At 34.5% G+C, this 17,662-nt stretch overlaps 1 long non-coding RNA gene across 2 annotated transcripts in view; it reads right to left on the bottom strand.

Annotated features, from left to right (window-relative positions):
- Positions 1 to 3,897: 3,897 nt before the first annotated feature.
- The window catches only part of LOC102478073 (uncharacterized), a 37,037-nt gene continuing 23,272 nt past the window's right edge, over positions 3,898 to 17,662 (bottom strand). The window contains exons 2-4 of one of the 2 annotated variants that reach the window (XR_333738.1): positions 7,293 to 7,472; positions 4,456 to 4,604; positions 3,898 to 3,973 (exon numbers count right to left, since the gene is read on the bottom strand). This is a non-coding gene — a long non-coding RNA (uncharacterized LOC102478073). Of the gene's footprint in view, positions 3,974 to 4,413; positions 4,605 to 7,292; positions 7,473 to 17,662 lie in introns of those variants that run through there. The other variant, XR_333737.1, reaches the window with a different exon arrangement.

The following is a 17,662-nucleotide window of genomic DNA, read 5'->3' as shown; positions in this document are numbered from 1 at the left end:
AAGTCAATAAGCATAAATAACTATAGAGTTAAAAGTCTTCCTCCCACCTCTGTACTTTAACCACCCAGTTTCCACCCACTTCAGTCCCTCAAAATAAGTACCCATGGTTACAAGTTTTTTTGTGTGTATCCTTCAAGAAATGATTGTAATGTAGAAAGAAATGTTCTGCATACTGTTCTGTACATTGACTTTCACTTATATTATTTTTTAATATCAGTACATAAAGAACATCCTTTCCTTTCTCAGTGTAGCATGTTTCATCTTAGGAATAAACCTTAAAATATTTAACTACAATTCTATTGATAAGCATTTAGGTTATTTCTATTTTTTAGCAATTTCAAATAATGCAGTAATACATAGTGTGTGTGTATACATGTGTATACACACATATTTATGCACATATGAGTCATATTAATCATCTATTGCTGCATAACACGTTCTGCGGGCCCAAATTCAGGCACAGGTTAGCTATATTCTTCTGCCCCCAAATTATTACAAGGTTACAGTTAAGGATTAACTAGGTCTATGTTCTCATCTGAAAGCTTGAGTGAGGGAAGATCTGCTTCCATGGTCATTCACACAATTGTTTTTAGGATTCAGTTGATTAGAAGCTGAGAACCTCAGTTCCTTCTTGGCTTTTGGTGAGAGACCTTCCTTTTGTGCCAGATAGGCCTCTCCATAGGATAGCTTACAATATGCCAACTTATTTCTTCAAGAGCAAGGATTCTGCCAGAGGAAAAGAGAGAGAAAGAGAAAAGGGAGATAGATAGATAAATAGAAGATAGGTATATAGATTGACAGACAGACAGACATAGCAGAGAGGGTGCCCCATAATGAAGTTTTCCTCAACAGGAATGTGTGAGAGTACCCATTTCTATATATGCTTCCAATACATTTTTAAAAAACATTTATTATTTATTTATTTCTTCCAGCATGAATACATTATGTATTGGTCCAGTCAAGCATCAAAAAAGTCTAACTTAATGTGTTTTCATTTGAATTTCTCTTATTATAACCAAAGTTAAGCATTTTTCCATGTTTAAGACACACTTATATTTTCTTTTTTCTTTTTGAGAGAGAGATTTTTGCAATAGGGAATGTGTGCTCACTGGAGAGAGAGAGAGACAGAAAATGAGAGATCACCCGCTGGAGACAGGGATGGCCATGCTGCAATCCCTTCTCCTCCATTCTCCTCTCAGGATCCTGGGCACATATGCATGCACACACACCTGACTTGAATCTCAAGCCACTGGGTCCAGGATTGAAACCATTGTCAACCACAAGAGAGTCCAGCGCCTTAACCACCATGCCACCTACTGATGCCAATATTATCTGTTAACTTTTCCCAATATTCTATTGAGTTATCAGATTTTGACTTACCAATATGTAGGCAAACTTTTTGTATTAATTTGATAAGTACTCTGTTAATACTGTGAACTATAAATATTTTTGTCATTTTACTATTTGCCTTTTGGCTTTCTTTATAATGTTCTTTGTCATGGAGAGTTTATTTAGCATTTTAGTTAGATTTATTGGACTTTTTCATTATAGTTAAAAATTTCACATATATTCCTCTAATTTTTTCTTTTCTTTTTTTTTTACATCTTATCTTTGATTTATTTGGAATTTATTATGACATAGCATATGAGGGATAGATCTAACATTATTTTTTTTTAGTTGTCTCAAAACTATTTGCTAACTTTTCCATTGATTTGAGATGCCACCTATAAAAATTACTAAAATTGTTTCTGTATTAATATTTGGACCTGCTTCGTAATTTCCTATTATGTTCCATTTGTTTATCTTTTTTTTTTTTTGCACCGGTACTACGTTTTCACTACTGAGACCTTATACTGTTTTTGTATCTAACTAGGCTAGTTTGTTGCTCTTCTTTTTCAGAACTTGTTGGTTTTTGTGATATCTCAGTGAGGATACAGCCATATTTATATTATTAAACCTAATAGCATAATTAGTTACAGAAATTTTATGTTTGTACATACCATAGATGAGTACATGTATGTGTATGTCTCTTTGTCATAAAAACAGAAGGTTTTTTTTTAGCAACTGTAGAGCATTCATAAAAATTGACTACATATCATAACATAAGTAGAAGCTCAATAAATACTTCCAAGTACAAAGATTTCATTAACATCTTTGACAATGATGCAATGAAACTAGTAATTAATACTAATACCAGAAAACCAAAAGCCTCTACTAACCAGCATTTAAAATTAAAAAGACTTTAAAATTTTTGACCAAAGAAAAATGATAAACCAAATGCACTTAATAATTGAAAGTCAAAAAATTAAAATAGTATATATCATAACCTATTGGATACATTTAAGGCATTTTAAACAAAAATTTAAAGTCACAAATGTCAGTAAATAGTAATAACTTAGAACGTTGAAGTAACATCTCTTCTTCCTAGAATTTTTGAATTAATGTCATCTTGTGTGTTTTTAATGTATTTCTTTTATTTGTCAAAAAATGTTGATGTGACAGTATTAGTGTTCAGACATTTATATCAGTAGCCTCTCTGTACCCAGATTGACACACATAACTTAATCTTTTTTCTGTTAACTCAGAAAGGATTTGTCACTGAAGTATCTACAATAAGCTTACTAGAATACTGGTATCTCTTACTGATTGTTCCTAGTTATTTTTCCTAGTACAAAGCATGCACATGTAGTATATAGATTTAAGTCTCCTTGTAGTTCAGAAAAGCTTTCTTCAGTTATACTTCTAGAAATTTGTTTTATTCATTATTTTAGTTTCCTTTAATAGAGTCTTCAATTACAAATTCATATTCCCTATTAACTTTATCCTCTGCATCTATTACTTTGCTTCTTATTCTTTGTAGTTATTTCTATTTCATAATACTTATTTTCTTTATTTCTATTTTTCATGGAGTATTCCACAGTTCCTTTTTCTTGTTGTTGTTGTTGGTCCCAGTTGCATTTTGATTCTTATGTGGTTTAACTAGTTTGTTTCTACTTTGATTTTGAGTTTGTGTTCTTTTTATTTTTATTATTTTTTTTGGTCTTTATTTTTGATAGCTTTGTTTTGTTTTAGGCATGATGACTATGTGAGTTATGTTGGTGTTTGGGCTTGTAACAAGAATTAAATGACAATTTAAAAGAAAATTTTTAAGGAATTGACTTAGCTAATGATCTCAATATTGGTATAACTTGAAAAGCTTCTGTGAGAAAAATGTATACACATTTCATTCTATGGATTATAAAATATTAATCTTAGCTTCATTATTTTAATATACTCACTTCTCTTCAGTGAGAATTCGAAAAATGCTGTTTTAGAAAGCATTCCTGTATTTCCTCTTATTTTCTCCTACCACTTATTTTTAAATGTATTTCTTTCATGAATGAGAAAAACAGAGACAAAGAGACAGTACTCTAAAGAAGGTCTTCATGCCATGATCCATCATGTCTCAACCAGTCTTGGATCATGAGCATTCATGTACCTGGTGTAATGTGAAAGGTCTTCCCATGTAAACCCAGAATCTTCCCACATGGATCAGCCTTGTAGAGCATGGTGTTTTATTGCTTTACCACTGTCTGCCCCCCTGAATCCCACATGGCCGATCATAGTTCAAATCCTTGTCTTGCCAGTTTTTCAAATCTTTGAAAAACCACAGCATGAGTGACTACTCAAAATCCTATCAGGTTGGGGAAATGGAAGAGAAATTATTGCAGCATGACTGCACTCTACTGTGTAGTACTTTCCCCTCTCTTTTTCTGTCTCTATGTCTCTAATAGCAAACACACATGGCCTCTGACAAAAACAAACAAACAAACAAACAAACATAGAAAACAAGTCTAGACAAAGATTTATTTTTTAAAAAGACACTGGAATTTACATTTAAGAATTTTAAACCCAGCTGTGGTGTCACGTGAGAAGGCGCAGCAGCAGGGTAGCTGATAGTGCATAGGAAGTCCAAGTTGGTTCATGGCCCAACCTAGACAGATCATACATGGTGGCATGCACCTGTTATCCTATTTAATTTGGAGGCTAAGACAGGAAAACATTGATGAAATCTTGTTAAAAACATACCCATGACTTTTTCTTCACTCACTCACCCACCATGGTCCTTCTCTCATAGGAAAATAAATATAGTTGCATTGCCATAGTTTTGATTGCTATGATAAACTCAGAATAATGTAATATTTAAAAACATACACAGTAGTTTCCACTTCTATGGGGTTATATATTAAGACCCCCAGTGGATGCCTGAAACCATAAATAGTTTAAAATCCTCTACATAATATGCTTTTCTCCTTTGCATACATACTTATGATAAAGTAAATTTAAAAATTATGCACAATAGGAGATTATTACCAGCAACTAATAATAAAATAAAACAGGGAAAGTATAAACTTTAATAAAAGTTATGTGGATGTGGTCTCTCTATCTCAGAATATCTTATTGTGCTATACTCACCCTTCTTTTGGTGGTAAAGAAGGGATGGAGTTAGGCAGCATGTGATTTTACCATTCAGAATGGTGGACAACTTAAAACTTATGAATTGTTTGTGTATAGAATTTTCCATGCAGTATGTTCAAACCATGGTTATACGTGAGTAACTGCAACTGTGGGGGGGGGGAGGAAAAAAAAAGGACAGTTAAGAAGGAACTGTATGATTTAGGTAGATAAAATTTTAAACTTACAAAGATAATAAATAATTACCTAGGCAAGAGGACATGAGAAAACTTCTCTCTATAGATCTTTATTTTAAAACATTATTTACATAATTATTTTTAAATTGACAAAATCTGGGACCAGCAGTTAGTGTAATGGCTATGTCGCTGGACTCCCACGTAGTCGGCCGTGGTTCACGTCCTGGACCTGGTGGCTTAAACTCATGCCGGGTGCATGTGCGTGGGTGCCCAAGATCCCAAGAGGAGAATGGAGGAGAAGGGATTGCGGCATGGCCATCCCCCCTGGGGGGTGTTTTCTCGCTTTCTGTCTCTCTATCTCTCTCTGTCTGTCTGGCGAGCACACGCGCCCTATAGCAAAAAAAACTCTCAAAAAAATTGACAAAATCATTTGTATTTACTATGCATATGTTGTTTTGGAATATGTATACATTACAAAATTGCTCTATCAAGCAAATTAAATATGAAATACTTCACATATTTATTGTGTGTGTGTGTGTGTGTGTGTGTGTGTTGTGAAAACACTTAAATTCTATTCTATGATGGGGCTGACAGGTGGCGTGGTGGTTAAGGGTGTTGGACTCTCACATGGTCGAGTGCAGTTTGAGCCCTGAACCGGTGGCTTGCTTTCTCACTTTCTCCCTCTCTTTCTCTCTGTCCCTATCTGGTCAAATTAAAGGAAAGAAAGAAAGGAAGAAAGAAAGAAAGAGAAAGAAAATAAAGTTTAAAATATCTACCCCCCCCAAAAAAAAAATCTGGGACCAATAATTGGCATAATGGCCCCTGGGGGGTGACTTCTCACTTTCTGTTTCTCTGTCTCTCCCTGTTTTTCTGGCGAGCACACAGGCCCTATAGCAAAAACCTCTCCAAAAATAAATATATAAATAAATTAATTAATATAAAAAAAACCTATTCTGTGATCAATTTTCAAGAAACAATACATTATTATTGACTATAGTAACCGGTAGTTTTTTTTTAAACTTATATTTTTATATGTTTTTCACAGAAGTATAGCTTTACTAATTGTAAAACATTGTAGACTTTTAGGTGACATTTTCATTTCTGTTATAGTTTAATTTCTGGTAAGCATTCTTCATATATTAAAATTTTTTGCCACTCTACAGTCACAGACTGTCTGATGTGCACACGCAATAAATTGCTTCATTGCTGCTACCACAGAAACAAACTGCTTCCTGCAATTATGGCTTGTTTCTGTGATGTATATTGAGGCTATGCTTCATTTTCACTTTCGAATTAAACGAGTCCTTGGGGGCATCTATTTCCACCTCTGGTGGTAAAGAAGAAACCTGATTGTTGCATGATGAAAACAAATTTCACTTACAGAAAGTTCATTTTTCTCCCTCTGATATCTAGTTCCAGTGAACACACTGTGATTTCTCTGCAGTGTTTCTTATTCAATTTATTCCATGAAATGCCTGTGTGAGCCTATTGACTTTGGGAAGGGCTACAAGAAATGTTGAATCTGAGTATTGTTTTTAGACAATTGATTTGCCAAAAATAGAGTTCACAGGTTTTGGTCAATAACATTTTGGTCCCACTTATTCACCTCTCCCCATGTCCATCCTCTTGTCACTGGCCCTGGGGGGTTTGGCTATGTGACTTGATGTGGTGGGCAACGAATGGGCAGAAATGATAGTCTGCCAGTTCCTGGCCTTGATCGTAACAGGCTTTGTGTCGTTGCTTTCACTATTAGTCTCTGTCATTACTACCCTGGCTAGCTTACTGGTCCAAGAAGGATGGGAGACACATGAAGCAGAACCACCTCATGTGACACAAAGACCTGCAGTGAGAAGTGGAGCTATCAGTCACCACTGCCTGCTGCAGAGCTGCACTGATGAGCCCAGCTAACCTGCAGATGTAGCTGCAATGATAACTGTGTTAAGCCACCAAGTTTTACATTTGTTATGCAGCTAATGAATGCACATGTTACTAAACAGTTCTCTTTGCTTAAAAATTTTTCCTAGAGACATGGGAAAGATGATGATTTACTCAGTCATATTGATCCTAAAACACCAGCATTTAAAAATAATCACTTTTTATTGATTTAGGTATATTTAGTTCATTTCAAAGATTGCGGCAGTTTATTTTATATTACGATTTCTTTATTCAACTTCCTCTGTGCTGAACCTTTGTAATATTTGTATTTTTTAAATTAGTATTTAAACCATCTCTGAAAAGATGAAGGCTGTAGTGACAAGCTCAGTTTTTGAATCTTCTTAAATTTTCATGTGAAATTAGAAAAAGCATCAAGTTAGCAAAACCAAATCCATTGACACTTTTCTAGAATAACTAGTTGATTAAGTGTACAGAAAAGCTCTCAAATACAGATGCATGGGAGATAAACCAGCAGTAGCCACAAGATCTGTGCATGCATCTGTGTTTGGTGGCACAGGAGGAGTATCAGGGCAGGGGAAATAGGACAAAGCAATAGGGGCATGGTTAGGTGGAAGAACACCCCAACAGCCAATAACTATTCAGTGGAACGTGCTGATAGCCAGTAATAGCACTGAACTGGGAAAGGTTTAGTATGCTTCAAATAAGAGCATGCAGTAAGAAAGAAGGAGGTAGGGACACTCTTGCCCAATATGAATTGAAATTTACCTGCTAACACTCACATCCAGGACAGGGCCCCAAGGAGTAACTGCTGGGAGTGAGATCCAGATTTAGCATGTCTTCGGTATCAGAGTACGGAAAGGATGTTCAGGTGGGACAGAAAGCAGAGCCAGGAATCTCAGGACACAAGCAAGCAGAAGAAACTACAGGAAGGGGAGCTCTATAAAGCTGTAAATACAAAGGGAGTCATTTTGAAAGTTCAGAAAAGCGAATTGCATGCAAAAATGAGCAACATGAAAATATTAAGGTTGAATTGCATATGTAAAAATAAGGAATGAAATAGCATCCACACAATAAAAAGGACTCCAGAAAATACGTGGAATTAGATAGATAAATAGATAAATAATATATAGATGATAGATACATTGTGCAATAGATGATAGTTCAATTTTATATATTTTATATATACATATAGATAGATAAATAGATAGAAAATACACAGACACAGAAAAATTAATTTCAAAACCATAGTTACTATTTCAAAATAAAGATATCAAGAAAATGAGATAAATATATGGGTGGAGCCAGCAGGTGGTGTGGTCGTGGTGATATTGGTACTGGATCCCACCTGGTCGAATCCATAGTTCACGTCTCCAGGCTCCACGACTTGAAAAACACACTGGACACATGTGTGTGCATGCCCAAAGTCTCAAGAGGAAATCCGAGAAGAGATTATAGCAAGGTCATCATCCCTGGAGGGTGGGGGTGATTTCTCACTTTGTCTCTCTCTCTCTCTCTCTGGTCAGTATACTCAACCTATGGCAAAAATCTAAAACAAGAAAAAAATAGCATGAATCTAGATTTAGAAAAACTCAGAAGTTAAATGACAGAACCCAAAACCTGATCAGATTTTATTTTTTAAAATACTCTGAATATTTTGTACCTGCAACTTAAAACATGTGTGCTAGAATCTCGCTAAGTTATATGCTTCAAAGTGTAATTACTTCATCAAGGTACATAGACATCTTTGAATTTGCTAAATATTGCCAAATTATCTTATGTATTTCTGCTAGTCTGCATTCACACTATTTTAAGAGAATCAACAGTTTTACATGTATTTACCCCCATTTAATGTCAAACTGTCTCAGTTTTGTCAATTTAGTCAGCGTGAAACAGTATGAAAATATTATTTAAACTTTTATCTCTGTGATTACTAGTGAAATTTAACTTTTTTTCATTTTTTATATATATATATATACACATATATATATATAGTAGAGTGACCAAATCAGGCTAATTACCATATCCATCACTTAAACTACTTTTTTTTTTTTTTTTTTTTTTGTGGTGAGAACATTTAAAAGATACCATATAATGGGACCAGTAGTTGGTGTGATGGCTATGTCACTGGACTCCCATGTAGTCAACCACAATTTGAGTCCTGAAACTGGTGGCTTCAACTCACGCCAGGCACATGTGCATGTGTGCCCAAGATCCCAAGAGGAGAATGGAGGAGAAGGGATTGTGGCGTGGCCATCCCCCCTGGGGGTGATTTCTTGCTTTCTGTCTCTCTGTCTCTCTCGGCCTTTCTGGTGAGCACACACGCCCTATAGAAAAAAAAATTCTCTCCAGAGAATAAAAAGGTTACCATATATTTATATAATTTTATGATATTTTCTGTGAATTACCTGCTTATATCCTTTATTTTCTCTTTTTTTGGTTTTGTTTTTTCAAATAACACGTAATAATTTTCTGAGTTATTCTGAAAAACAGTATTATATGCATTTTTAGTATCTTTACAAGTATAAAAATACATATTTTTAGTTTATAGTCTCTCTTTCTGAAACAAAGCTTGTCATTTTAACATGGAATACTTTAACAAGGTTTCATATATATTCCGTGTTATTATTTTTTGTGTTTTTGTTCTTCCTATCCAATAAAAACAATAAATGCCCCACGCTTTTTTTTAATCATTTTTTAAAAACTTTGTTCTTATGTTTAAATCTATAATTTATGAGGCATGGACTTTAAGTGTAATGTTAGTTATGGTTCTAATTTATTTTTGTTATGTTAGTAATTACATAGAAACCAATTTTTCACTAATTCAGCTACAACTGGCACCCTTGTGCACAGCCTGTGTTCTCTATGGCAGCACCCAGGCATGGGGAACTGGGGTGGAGAATGTTCATTTCTGAATTCACTAGCCAAAACAAAATTGTACTCCTGAGGAATTTTAAGTAGGAGTTCTATTTTCCTATGAGTGTTATCAAACATTAATTTTTGCCAATTTGATGAGTGTTATTGTGCAAATAGTCATTTTTTAAAAGAATTATTTTATTTGAATTTATTTATTTATTTTAATTGGACCAGAGAGGGACAGACAGAGTGAGAGAGAGATTGGAGAAGTGAGAAAGCAAGCTGCCAGGTCTGGGACTTGAACTGTGGTTGGCCATGTGGGAATCCAGTGCGCTTAACTATTGCATCACCTGCAGGCCCCGGCATATAGTCATTTTTAAATTTAATTTTGTATTTATTATTTTTTGTTTAGATTCCATCATTGTACATCTCTGTAGCACACAATATGGTTTTCAACATATACTTGTGATACATGACAGTCAAATCAAGGATAATATCACAAATATAATTTTTTTTAAAAAGATTATTTATGTTGATTTTATTTATTATTATTATTATTTTAATTTGACTAGAGAAAAACAGAAAGAGAGAGAGACTGAGAAAGCAAGCCACCAAGTCCAGGACTTGAACTGTGGTTGGCCATGTGGGAGTCCAGCACTTTAACTACCATGCCACCTGCTGGCCCCATGTATACATCATTTTTAACAGAGAACTTAACATTCCTTTATAGATTCTTTTTTTTTTTTTGAAAGGTTTTTGCTATAGTGCGCATTCACTTGCCAGAAAGACAGAAAGAGACAGAAAGTGAGAAATCACCCCCCGGGGGGATGGCCACACCACCATCCCTTCTCCTCCATTCTCCTCTTGGGATCTTGGGCACACATGCACACGCACCCAGCGTGAGTTTAAGCTACTGGGTCCGGGACTCGAACCACGGTCAACTACATGGGAGTCCAGTGACATAGCCATTAAACCAACTACTGGTCCCACATTCCTTTATCAATTAGATGTTCCTTCCCTCTGCTCCTCCCACCCACCCTCTCCCATCTACTTCCCTCCCTTAAAGTCTCTATTATCTACATTATCCTCCCTTCTATCATATATTAAGATCATTTAATTTCTGGCATAGAGTGCAAACATTCAGTATATATTGAGCAGAGCTATACAGATTCTAGCTTATTACACTTAGCATTAAATCTTCTGTATTCATCCACTTTGAATCAAATGATAGGGTCTAATTTTTTCTTATGGCTTAGTAGTATTCCATAGTATATGTATGTCACAGATTTTCAATCCAGTCATCAGTTCATAGACACTTAGGTTGGTTTCATGTCTTAACAATTGTGAATAATGTTGCAATAAACATGGACATTGAGATATCTCTCCAACTGTGTATTTTTCTGTCCTTTGGACAAATATCAAAGAGTAGGATTACTAGGTCATCTGGCAATTCTACTTGTAAGTTTTTGAGGAATCTTCATATTGTTTTCTACAATGTTTGTACTAATTTACATTCCTGCCAATAGTGTAGGAGAGTATCCTTTTCACCACTGCCTTGCCAGCACTTGTCATTCTTTTTATTTAATCATAGCCATTCTCACTAGGCTTAAATGGTATCTCATTGTAGTTTTGACTTGCACTTTTCTTATAAGTGAGGTTGTATGTATGTCAGATGCATCTTGCTATTTACATTTCTTCCTTGGAGTGTTGTCTGTTCAGTTCATTGGTCCATATTTAAAAGTGGATTATTAGTTTTTTTATGGTTGAATTACTTGAGTTTCCTATATATTCTGGTTTTAAATCCCTTGTCTGAGGCATAGTTGCAAATATTTTCTTCCATTCTGAGGGTTGTCTCTTCACCCTAGTTCTTTTGTCCTTTGCTCTGCAGAAGCCTTTTAGTTTGATGTAATTCCAATCTTTTTAAATTTTAATTTGTTTCCTTGAGATACACAATTACTTTTTCAAAGTAGACAGTCCATTATCTCAGTTTATGTAAATTTGTGAGCCCAAGCTTATTTATTTCAGATAGGCAAGCATCTCCAAAAATGTATCACATAATTATTCTCTTCCTCATTATTATCTTGTATGAAAGATAGTACAAAGCGTCTTCTGAGAGTTCATGGAAAATGCCTATTATGAAAAAGGTGCTTGAATTTTCTTTTTGCATTAAAATAAAGTTGTACTTTAACTCAATTTTCCATGAAATTTTTGAAGTCCCCTTATATTTTTAAAGGTGATAAGGAAAGTGAATTTATAACTATTTACTTGAATTTTCTTATCCCATGCATTACATATTTTTAATATTATTAATATCTTTCACCTATATGAGCACTTGACAATTTTAGAGTTCTAACAATGCATTTCAAAAAGCATTTAAACCTCACATTAGAGTTTCCCATAACTACACACAATAAAAGAAGTACAATGTTCTTTTTTTGTGCCTACGAGTCTCTCAGTTTCTTAGTTACCTATTATGTTCTGTTTCATCAAAAACACTTGCATATTTATATCAACATTCTGTTTACCGCTTAGATTATTCATGCCTGAGTAAAGTGTCAGCTGCAGAAATAGGAGATTTAATGAGTTTCATGGGAATACTTCATTCCAAGAACAAAAACTGGAAAAGGAATAAAACGCAAGTGCCTGCATGCTAATATGGCCCCTTGTTAGAACTGTTCTCAGGAGCATAAGATGATAGATAGTCCCTACACAATATACAACTCCCTTACAGGGGCCTTTACTTTCAATTTGGTTTTCTTTGTATAAGCCAATCTCCCACAGACTCAGCACTAATGCTTAATACATATACCACAAATGCCCTAAGGGAAAGGTTGCCATTACTCTCTCCTGAATACTACATTACTCTGCACCTGCTCAGGTTTTTTTTTTAGACTATTACTTTGTTCTGCTAATTTTTATCGTTATTTTTTAGAGAACCATTATTGTTTGTAATAGAAATAGGATGACATAAAAGTAAACAGTTAACTTATTATCATTCTACACATTCAATCTTTTTCTTTGAAAGAGAGCCTTAAATTACCTTGGTGGAGATAATGCATTATAAAGCATCTTCTTTACATATTTAATATATGCTACATAATGCTAGTCTATTGGGATAAAAGCAAAGTTAATTTAAAAGAGTAAAATTTAAGGCTCATTGAAGCATATAAAAAATTGAGAACTAAAGCAATTATTTATGCTTTTCAGATTAAAAATTTCATACATGTATAAATAAGAGATTTTGGATCTATATCATTAAGATATACTATATTATGTGGGGTTTCTCTGTGTGTGTGTGTGTGTGTGTGTATGTGTGTACACAAGCATGCATGTGAAGCATTAATGAGTTTCAAGGGGATACCTAATTCCAAGAACAAAAATTGGAAAAGGAGTAAAACACAAACACAAGTACCCGCATGCTAATATGGCCCCTTGTTAGAACTGATCACTGGAGTATAAGATGATAGAAATAATCTTTGAATTCTAATGTTCATGAAAATTTCAGTTTTATGTTTTACAAATAAAATTAAACAAAGACTTCTAAAGGACCATACATTTTTCAAGTCAGGTCAGGTGTTTGAAGCAATACTTTCCAATGGCATTTAAAATAATTTCATTTACTGGCCTGAAACAGGGAAAAATAGCCACTGTTTGATTCTCTTTTAAACCTCACTTTGAACTCTATTCAGCACATTCAGATGAACATTCTTACCAGATTTTCTGATTTCAAAAAGAATAAGTTTTAATCATTAAATGGTACTGATTCTTCCACACATGAAAGAAAACTCTGAGGGGATCACTTCAGTAAAAATGAGGAGATACACAAGGTGGATGCCTGGCAATGAACATCAAAGTAATGAACAATTTAGAGAGCCATTTTATACCTTTTATTTTTATTAATACTGTGGCTGAAGCTATCTGTTTTAATATGCTCATCCATTCCATAAAAACATTCTTCTAATTTTTCACAAACAAGAGAGAAGGTTGCAACTTGTCCAATTTGTATGATTAGTGAGCAACAGAATCAAGATTTCAACTTTATAAATTCTACAATTACAAATCAATGTTCTTTCGAACACATCATGCAACAAGGAGAAGTAAGAAGGTTATTTATTTAGTTATTTATTTATTCTGCTTTTTGCTATATGAGGTAGAACCTTGAATATGGATATAAAGTATGAAAATGTGTATAATAAACCATTGAGTTTTGCTTAGTGCCCTTTTATGTTGTTGAGAAGGAATAAATTGACAACATTTATCTAAGGAAACATATTGCTTAGAGAATTTTTTAAAAAAATTAGGTATGGGAGGTCAGCAGGTGGTGTGGTGGTTAAGGTGCTAGAATCCTAAGTAGAACCTTGAATATGGATATAAAGTATGAAAATGTGTATAATAAACCATTGAGTTTTGCTTAGTGCCCTTTTATGTTGTTGAGAAGGAATAAATTGACAACATTTATCTAAGGAAACATATTGCTTAGAGAATTTTTTAAAAAAATTAGGTATGGGAGGTCAGCAGGTGGTGTGGTGGTTAGGGTGCTAGAATCCTAGATAGCCAACTTCAGTTTGAATCCCACATCTGGCAGATTGAAAATCATGCCAGGCAAGTGTGTATATGTGCCCAAAATCTGAGGAAGAGAATGAAGAAGATTGAGGCATAGCCTTCCCTCTTGTGGAAGGGGATTGATTTCTCACTTTCCCTCTTTACCTCTCTCTATCTCTCCAGTGAGCATGTGTGTCCTATGGCAAAACCTTAAAAAATTAGGTATAGTATATAATTTACAGAATTCACAAAACACTTTATATGACTTAGGTATCTTACTGGAAGTTCACTCTCTGTCAGTCATGGTTCTCTTATCATATTTTATCTGTTCAACAAGCAGGTGAGAGAGGTGTTATTAACTAATTTTTATAGAAGAAGATGGTGAGGTTTGAAGACTGATCAATATCACAAACTCCTTCAAGGCCTTATAATGATTTAATCAAAGGATCCCCAACATCTAATCCACTAAACTCATATTTTCCCTGCCTTTCCATAAGTAGACTGTTCAATACGTCAAAGACAGAGGACACTCAAGGGCTCAAAAATGATTTTAAGTTAGAGAAATAGAACAATTATTAGAATTATTTATGTTTTCAAAATTTCTTTTTTATACTGAATAACTCAAGTATTTAGGATCCAAAATATCTAAATAATTATCTCAATCCCTTCTTTCACTTTGCCCAATAACTTTCTTTTTTAAATCATCAACAAAAAGTTGCCAACTAGATGAAAAACTAATAAGAAGAACTTCTTTTTTTATATTTTAATTACCAGAAGTCAGGTGTGCTTGCTTGCCAAAGACAGGAAGCTGGAGGGGATCAAGGAGAAAGCATCCCCTGATTGGGTATGGTCACACCATAATCCCTTTTCCATTTTTTCATTCTGTCTAGATTTGGGGCTTGCTCATGAACCCTACATGTTTTTCAAGCTGCCAGGGCTGAGATTCAAACCATGGTTAGACATGGGATCTGGCTCCTATAATCACTGGGCCACAAGGCCAGCCCAAGAAACACTTATTAAAAATTCCTTGAATATATTGATAGTAAATGCTATAATATTTTAAAAATATTTATTTTATTTAGGACCAGCATTTGGCATAATGGCTATGTCACTGGACTCCCATGTAGTCGACTGTGGTTCGGGTCCCAGACCCGGTGGCTTAAACTCATGCTGGGTGCCTGTGTGTGTGTGTGTGTGTGTGCATGCCCAAGATCCCAAGAGGAGAATAGAGGAGAAGGGATTGCGGCATGACTATATCCCCTGGGGAGGTGATTTCTGGCTTTCTGTCTCTCTGTCTCTGTCTTTCTGGTGAGCACACACGCCCTATAGCAAAAACCTCTCAAAAATTATCTTATTTAATTTTATTTATTTATTTTAATTTGACCAGAAAGGGATGGAGAGAGAGAGAGAAAAAAAAAAAGAGAGAGAGAGAGAAAGAGAAAGCCACCAGAGTTCTGGGACTTGAAGCACAGTTGGCCATGTGGGAGTCCAGCACCCTTAACCACCATGCCACCTGCCAGCCCCAATTTTTTTTTTTTTAAGAGAGATTTTTGGTGGAATGCCTTCTATGTTATGAAACATCATAACTCTGAATCTCAGACTTCCTGAACCAAAATATTTATTCTAGAATTTATTATATTTTCTCAGGCAATAATATAAGTATTTCTGAATCTCACTTTCCCCCTTGTATCTAATGAAGATAATAATAAGCCTATGAATCCTTTAGGATATTTGGTTATAAGTTTCATAAAATTCTTCTCAAATTTAAAATGGGTTGGTTCACATAAATAAAGAGGTAGAAGATTCAGTTGCATTGATAACAGCTCTGGCTCCATTTTTCTAACGTTTTATGCTAATGCTGGCTTACCTCAGAGTGGTCAAAGGCTGTTGGAGTTGCCAAGCTATCTACACGATAACTCAAATAAGGGGCCTATTCTTCCCCTAACCATCAAATATGACAAGCCATTAGACTGCATACAAATGTAACTATTTAGAGGCACATGACTACACTTCAGAAAGGTTTCTATGATGGAAAGAATGAGAGAGAGTCAGAAAGGTTTCTATGATGGAAAGAATGAGATTCAGTATCTTATAGATTTATACCAAAGCATGGATCTGTAAACAGAATTCATCTGAAACTGCAGAATGACTTCACATTGGTGGAAAGGACAGGATGGTGCTTGGAAATGCTAAAATTATTGTCTCTAACAGGTCGCCTTATACAGTGGTTATGGGATGGAAAGAAACAATACATGGAATGCATCTAGCAGGGACTCTGATACAATAAAAGATACATAAGTATTAGATAATAATGTTCTTCTAACACTATTTGTGTTTCATTTGATGATTTTATCAGCAATATAGAGAAGGCAAGATTATATGCTACATCACAGAAATAGTTTTTTCTAGGATATTTGTTTTCTAGGATATCTGTTTTCATAACTGAATGAGATGGTTGTTAATTTATATCCTGAATTGGACTTGTACAGACATCCAACTTAAATCTTGGCTTAAACAATTTTTTATTCTCATCCTTCTTAGTGTTTTTCTATGAAACATATTTATAAATTAAATTAACCATTTGGCAATAGCTTATTTGGCAATATAGGTTACAATAAAGTTATTTTATGAACTAGCCTACTGGTTTCTTGAACTGCATGTTTTCACAGTACACTTTCAAATATGACAATTTCTGGCTAAGTAGTTAAAGGAATTTAAACAAAATTGGTGATTTTTTTAAAAAGCATACTTTAGCACATCAAAAGAAGAAAGTCCCCCTTTTCAGTTATTCGGCTAACTGCTTAAGAACTGAACCACTGTGTAGTTTTATCTTCTACTCTATTAACATTCTTATGAACCTGCAAGACAACATTTTCACAAGTTCTGATGGGCATGTCAATTTCTTTTCTCCATCTTCCCTTTTCTCCTTGCTGTTTTTTGTTATAAGAGGTTCTGTGTCATTTTATCCCACCCAGCTCTCCATAGTGATAATCAGAACTAATATTTATTGAGTATCCACTATTCTATGATTTGTCAGAAACTTTTAAATCTTTTATGTATATCAAGTCTTTAAGTCTTTGAAGTGGTGACTTTTTTGTGAAAGATTTCTATGGTCCTCCATTATTATAAGCACTTGAGTAAGCCTATCTTTTATAGCAATCCGTACTTCAAGGAGTTATTGTGATAGATTGAGTAAATCACAAGAAAGAATGGTTATACCATCGCCCAAAACACACACAAACACACACATACTTTCTATGTTCCTTGTCCAGAGCACTTCAACTAACATGAATCTCTACGTGAAGGAGTCCCATGATTACTAAGTTTACAGCTTTGGGCTCACTTTCACAGACTGCCCACCTGTCTCTGAATCATAGTTTCCAATTCCTAGAATGTGAATCTGATTGTACCTGCTAAGGTTAAATGTCCATAAATGATTCATTCAGCTATATCTAAAAGTAAGTATCTTATAGTAAAAAAAATATGGTTTATCACAGACTGATCAATTTAGTTATTAGTAATGAAGTCCCTGATAAGAGCAAGCAGCGTTACATCAGAGCCTAACAGGATTGGATGGAAATGGGACATGCAGAGATCAGCAGAAGTTGAATAAGGGGGGAAAACGATGCTTTACAGAGTTCCAGAGCTATCTATGTAAGGACTGAGCAAGCAGTTTAGTAATGAGTGTGGGAAATCAATGAATTATTTATAGTTGACTATTTAATTATGCTTAACTAAAA

The sequence above is a fragment of the Tupaia chinensis genome, unplaced genomic scaffold (genome assembly GCF_000334495.1).
Source record: "Tupaia chinensis unplaced genomic scaffold, TupChi_1.0 Scaffold000085_1, whole genome shotgun sequence".
Classification (NCBI taxonomy): domain Eukaryota; kingdom Metazoa; phylum Chordata; class Mammalia; order Scandentia; family Tupaiidae; genus Tupaia; species Tupaia belangeri.
Note: the sequence above shows the minus strand (reverse complement) of the source record. Positions and strands in the feature narration are given on the sequence as shown.